Source organism: Medicago truncatula, chromosome 7 (genome assembly GCF_003473485.1).
Source record: "Medicago truncatula cultivar Jemalong A17 chromosome 7, MtrunA17r5.0-ANR, whole genome shotgun sequence".
Classification (NCBI taxonomy): Eukaryota; Viridiplantae; Streptophyta; class Magnoliopsida; order Fabales; family Fabaceae; genus Medicago; species Medicago truncatula.
Genome location: NC_053048.1, coordinates 13,867,962 through 13,874,495, shown reverse-complemented (window position 1 = coordinate 13,874,495; position 6,534 = coordinate 13,867,962). Strand labels below are relative to the sequence as shown.

Sequence of the window (6,534 nt, the reverse complement as noted above, 5' to 3'; positions counted from 1 at the left end):
TTTGAGAGTGAAGGAGGAAGAAGGCCAAAAGATGTGGTTAATCATACCTGATGGTCGGGCACGGCCGTGCCACCCTTAGCACGGGCCGTGCCAACTTTCTGGAATTGTGGTGTGGTTTTGGCCTGGCAAGATCGGGCACGGCCGTGCCAGTGTAAGCACGGGCCGTGCCAAGGTTCTGGATGACGTGCTTCAAAATTTTTCTGTTTTCTTGAATCATATTCGGACAATTACCTACAAAACAACTTAAAATATCAGAAAAAAGAAACAAACAAAAGCGGTTAAATGAGTGGGTTGCCTCCCACGAAGCGCTTCTTTATAGTCATTAGCTTGACGTTAGAAAGTGTCCATTAGAAAGGATCAAAGAGATCGTATTGTGTAGATGACGCTAAAAAGTGTTCTTTCACATCATGTTCTTTAATCATATTGCAATAATAAAGGGCGGGACCTTTCATAACATTCTCGAACTCAAATCCTACCATATCATCACTCACTTGACAAACTATCCTATCATTCTGAACATCAACTATAGCACCTGCAGTGGCGAGGAAGGGTCTTCCTAGAATCATAGGGCAATCATGGTCTTCCTCGATGTCAACAACCACAAAGTCAGTCGGGATGTATATCCCTTCTATCTTAACAGGGATGTCCTCAACATATCAAACTATGGGGATAACGGAACGATCGGCTAACTTTAATGTCATCTCGGTAGGTTTCAACTCTCCTATTCCTATCTTTTTAAAGAGGGATAGAGGCAACAAACTAACACTGGCTCCTAAGTCGCACAAGGATTTGTCTACGGTTTCTTTCCCTATCACACAAGGGATGGCAAAACTACCTGGATATCTAAGCTTTTGGGGCTGCTTCTTGATGATTGCACTACTTTCCCTAGTTAAAGCCATTGTCTCTTTGTGGTCTATACCCTTTTTCTTTGAAAAATTTCTTTTATAAACTTGGCATATAGGGGCATTCGAGACAAAGCTTCCGCAAGGGGAATCTTAATGCAGATCTTCTTAAGAGTGTTGACGAACTTATCGAATTGAGCCTCCAAGTTAAGCTTAGTAAGCCGTAATGGGGAAAGGGCTTTGTTCTTATCAAGTGGTTTCTCACTTTCTATCACACCTTTCTTACCCAAAAGCCTAACACTCTCTCCCTTAATACTTTTGGCTTTAGCAAGGGTCTCTTCCAACCTACTACCCCTACAAGAAATGGCATTGACATGAGCTTTGGGGTTTGTTTCGGGTTGGCCAGGAAATTTGGGTCTCAAGCCTTTTAGTGTGTGTGGCGATAGAATCAACCTTGGTAGTGAGTTTGGAGAGAGAGTCGTTCAGAAATCCTGTTTGGTTTTTCAGTTCTTGAAGTTGTTTATTTTGATTCATCATACAATTTTCCAACAAAATTTCCAAACTTGATTTCTGAGCCACCCTTTGGTTGTTTGTATAGCCAGGTGGTGCTACTTATCCATAGGAACCTTGAGGGTTTTTATAAAAGTTTTGATTTGGCCTCGTTCCTTGGTTGTATTGAGCATAATTCAATTGCTCAATACTATTAGTAGCACTACCTAACTGACAATCAACACCAATATGACCAAATATACCACAGATTTCACAAGGAGATGTAGGAGAAGGTGTGACAGCATTAACATTGAGTTTTTCAAATTTTTGAGTTAATGCATCGACCTTAGCAGCAAGGTGATCATAATCAAAGACCTCGTAAATACCTGCCTCCCTTTTGGAGGGTGTAGAGGCGGTGATGGCTCTCTCGTTGGTCCATTGGTAGTGATTCTGAGCCATATCTTCAATCAAAGCATAAGCCTCCGTGTAGTTCTTATTCATTAGTGCTCCACCTGCAGCTGCATCAACAGACATCTTAGTGGTATATGTTAGGCCATTAAAAAAAGTGTGGACTATGAGCCACTTTTCTAAACCATGGTGGGGACAAAGTCTAAGCATTTCCTTGAAACGCTCCCACGCATCATAGAGAGACTCCCCATCTTTTTGGTTGAACCGCGTAATTTGGTCTCTTAGTTTGGCGGTTTTAGAAGGGGGAAAGAATCGGGAAAGGAATGCTCACCTCATTTGATCCCATGAAGTGATGGAACCGACTTCTAGGGAATGGAACCAAGCGCTAGCTCTATCCCTTAAGGAAAAGGGAAAGAGATGAAGTCTTACGGCTTCTTGGTTCACTTTTATAGTGCCACTGAGTCTAAGGAAGGAAGAAATATGGAGATTTGGATCCTCAGTGGGTGATCCAGAAAACTGATTTTGCTGCACTAAATTGAGTAGTGCAGGCTTGATCTCAAAATTGTTACCCTCAACCGTTGGGTACACGATAATAGCTTGTGGCTCTTCCATTGAAGGAGTAGCATACTCTTTGAGAGTGCGTTCGGCCATAACAATATTATTTTGTGCCTCTCTCTTTTTCTTATGCAAATATCTTTCAATCTCAGGAATAAATTCTCCGAGACTTTTACTTGTTCGCATAAGAAATCGAGAACCCAAGAAGTTAATGGTAACACAAAGAAAGAAAGAAGTAGAAGAAAAGAGGGAGAAGAAGGAGTTCTAATCACAAAGAAAGAGTTAATTAAATTAGTTTACTCCCCGGCAGCGGCGCCAAAAACTTGATGAGATAAAACAGCAAGTGCACGGTCTTACCGAGGTAGTATGAAAAGAGTATCGTTCCGACAGGGAGTAGTTTAATTCAATTAACCTTTGATAATGATTAGAGGAGAAAAGAGTTTAAAGTTGGGGTTTTCAAGCGATTGAAAGATAATAATAATAAAAGGAGCCTTGGGATCATTGGTTCATCTAAATAGCAAGTCCTTCACAAACCAAACTATAAGCTTATAACTTTATGTTAGACCTAATTTCTCAAGACAGTTTCTCTTATGTTCCTTTAGCAACCAAGCCTATTTCGCTGACTTAATTACTAATAGATTTTGGTTCCTCTAACAACCAAGCCTATTTCGCTGACTTGATCATTATTAGTTCCCTTGAAGATCGAAACTATATGTCTCAAAGATTGCAAAGACTATTTCGCTGCCTTTGCAATCCTTGTCTAAATTCACTTGTTTGAATATCAAAGCTCCACTTTCGTTTTATGAATTGATATTTGAGATAATGGATAAACAATTATCAAACCCTCCACTTTCGTTTCCACAGTTTGATAATGGTTGATCCATGTTAAAGCGGTGAATTTAGATAAGAAATTAGGGTTACATAAGATTAAGGCTTAGAGCTTGGCTTGATTAGGATTATGTCATTTAGACTTATCCAACAATCCCAAGACAAGGAGAAGTCTACTCACTCATGTTCATCGTAGACATGGGGGAGAAGAGAGAAAGCATAAAAGTAAATGACAAGAAAATAAAGGAAAAGAAAAGAACTTTTATTAGAAAAGCAATTGTCACTTATTGAATTCCAAGAAAAGATGAATATTTCTGATGGATAGCTACTCTATTTATAGCATACATTCGACTTAAAATCTAAGCAATTACATTACTGGAATGTTCCACAAGAAACTGCGGGCTAAAATAGAGTAGCTTAAAATCTAAGCAAAAGCAGCAAAAGTGACTCTAGAGGGTGGCACGGCCGTGCCAATGCTAGCACGGGCCGTGCCAAGCTTCTGACTTTGGGGAGACGTATTTTTGTCTCTGAATCTTCGTATTTTCGTACTAAATCAGCTCCAAGTCCCTTTCTTTTGCTCTAAGACTCAATCCATCCAATATTCATTCCCGAAATAAAATAAAATGCAATTTGTAGTAAACTATCTTAAAAAGGAAATAATACTAATATAAAATAAAATAAAATCTAGTTAAAACTAAACTAAATAGCATATAAAAATAAGCAATAAATGACTCATCAAGCTGCAGTACAGAAGGCTGAAGATGCTGCTACACTTCAGAAGGTCCTGGAGTTAGCAAAGGAGATTGAAGTTCCTGCTGAGTAATTAATAAAGGAATCAACTGTTGAAGCTGCTCAACTAGGGATTGAGCTTACAAAGGATCTTCAACAGCTGGCAGCATCGGGTGAGGTGTTGAAAGATCATGCTGAAGAAGTTAAGGAGGAATGTGCTGGTTTTTCAGAAGCTGATGCCTCAGAAGCATCAAGAGGTAATCCTGATTCCCCTCACTCTTCTAATATTATAAATATTGAATCTAGTACAACCTCATCAACCTCACATTAAACATCTATATCAACCTCGTCAGACTTTGATAATGTCCCTCTAGGCAAAATCTACACAACTTTAAGCAAAGGCCTTTCACCATCCACCAAACTCCATAAAAAAGCCTGCTAATAACGCTCCCTATGAGCCTATCTACCCAAATATTCTGAATAAGATAGGAGAAATGTTTGAGATGAGAAACAAAGTTTGTGAAAGACTATCTGTTGATCACCCTTCCTAACCACCAATGATCAAACCTTTAAGTTTTGTTCCTGCTGATGCAGAAGTGGTTAGTGAACCAGCAGTGTCTGAGCCTGATAACATAATTGAGTCATCATCTCATCTCTCTTCATTCAACCAAACATTAGGAACATCGGTCTTAGAGAATCTGGCTAGTCACTACTCAGGTGAACTACCAGGTGTTAAGCCCTATCTAGAAAAAGCCTCTAAAGTAGCTCCTGATGAAGTTACTTTAGAAAGCCCCCAACAACAAGCACCAAATGCACAAATGGCCTCAACTACCTACCTAGATGTCTATGTTCATAAACAAGTTACTTCTGAACATTCTGTTCCTGAACAAACTGTCTCTGATAATATTGAGTCTCATCCATCTATAAAGAAAGTCAGTGAACCTAATTTTATGATCTTATCAGATGACTCTGATGTTGAGGTTGAGCAATCTAACTCATCTTTTGTGGTCATAACTTATATTCCCGATCAACCTTCTGTGACCAATATTCAAACAGCAACCTCCACAAGCAACCAACCTTCATCTTCTAGCCAAGCCATTTAAGCTTGTGCTCCTGCCCGGTCCACATATATCCTTTCTCCATCCACCCTATTTCTAGATTCTTCTATACTAGCAAGTGTGTGTGAGAATATTTTTCAGGAGCTGAACAAGCTAGTTCAGGCAAGGAACAATCTGGTGCATGAAGATAGCTATGTGAAGTAGTGGAGAAGATTGAAAGAGAGAGTGGATGTTGTCTTGACTAAACTTCAAAGGTCATTCTTGGATGCTCAAGACACTGCTCATAACAATCTTCAAGGCTGGCTAAGAGGGGTTCTCAATAAAGTCCAAGAGGTTGAAGTAAGGAGAAGAACTCTTGTGAGAACTCCAATGTGTTTAGAAGCTAGAAATGCTACTGAGGTTATTACTTCTGGTGTTCATCTCAAGGAGCTGGATTTGACTTGGCTGAACAAGATCAACTTCAAGTCAGCTTCTACTGAACTGGACTTGTTGCAAAGGAATGTTACACTAGAAAGAGAAAACAAGCAGCTGAAGAAAGAACTTCTAGATCAGAAACTACTTCTACTTGAATACAAGTCCTCCACATAAGCTAAACTCGAAGAAGCAAGAGTTAGAGAGGAGAACTTGATCAAAAGTAATGAAGACTTTAAGAAGGAACATGATGATGAAACAGATGATGGAAATGTTTCAAAACCAAGCCAAGCGTTAGTTGCACACCATTAGCTTATTTATTTCCTTTGTCTGTATCTTTACATGTTTCTGCTTCTGAACTTATGTTTATATACTTCTGAATTACTGCTTCTGATCAATGCTTATGTGCTTTTGAACAAGTTTATGCTACTGAACTAATATTTTTGCTTCTGAAATGTTTTTATTACAATTTCTCACTATGTTTTTTTCTTCTCTTTCTTTTTGTCTTTAGTTTTTATACTTTTTGTTGATGACAAAAGGCGGAGTAGATGTAGAGTATTTATACGCTCTAAGCCCCATTAATTTAATTTTAATCAAGTTAAATTAATAGGAACTTCTTCTCATCTCTTAGTTTATTTAATGTGAGATTATTTTGAGTGTATTTCGTTTTTTAAATGATGAATTTAATTAACTTGGATAAAACCAGGGGGAGCTTACAAACCTCACCTTAGAGTACTATTGGACTTAGGGGGAGCTTACAAACCACACCTTAGAGTACTATTGGACTTAGGGGGAACTTACAAACTTCAAACCCTTATAGTCAACTTGTTAATTAGATTAACAATAATTGCACATTTTAAATACTAATGTTTGTCATCATCAAAAAGGGGGAGATTGTTGGAACAAAATGTGTTTAACATTACCCTTTAAGAGTTTTGATGATAATAAGGTATAAAAAATTGTCAATTCAATATGCTAATATTTGTTCAAGTGTACAGGACCATAGACAAAAATTTGATATCTTTATTAGGTTCTAGAAGAACAAAAGAGAGCAAAGGAATCAACAAAAAGGAAGTTTAAGGCGTCTGAAGAGAAGTGCTCCTGAAGACAAAAGTGCTCCTGAAGTGATGACGTCATCAGAAGCAAGATCAACAGAAGCTAAAGCTCATCAGGAGATGCGAGACTTAAAGCTTCAAAAGATGTTCAATGGATTT

General features: G+C 38.4%; 1 non-coding gene across 1 annotated transcript; it reads left to right on the top strand.

The window, feature by feature from the left end:
* The first annotated feature begins 1,920 nt into the window (after positions 1-1,920).
* On the top strand, positions 1,921-2,027 carry LOC120577222 (small nucleolar RNA R71). The gene has a single exon (XR_005643297.1). It is a non-coding gene; the product is annotated as a small nucleolar RNA R71 (small nucleolar RNA).
* The last annotated feature ends 4,507 nt before the right edge of the window (positions 2,028-6,534 follow it).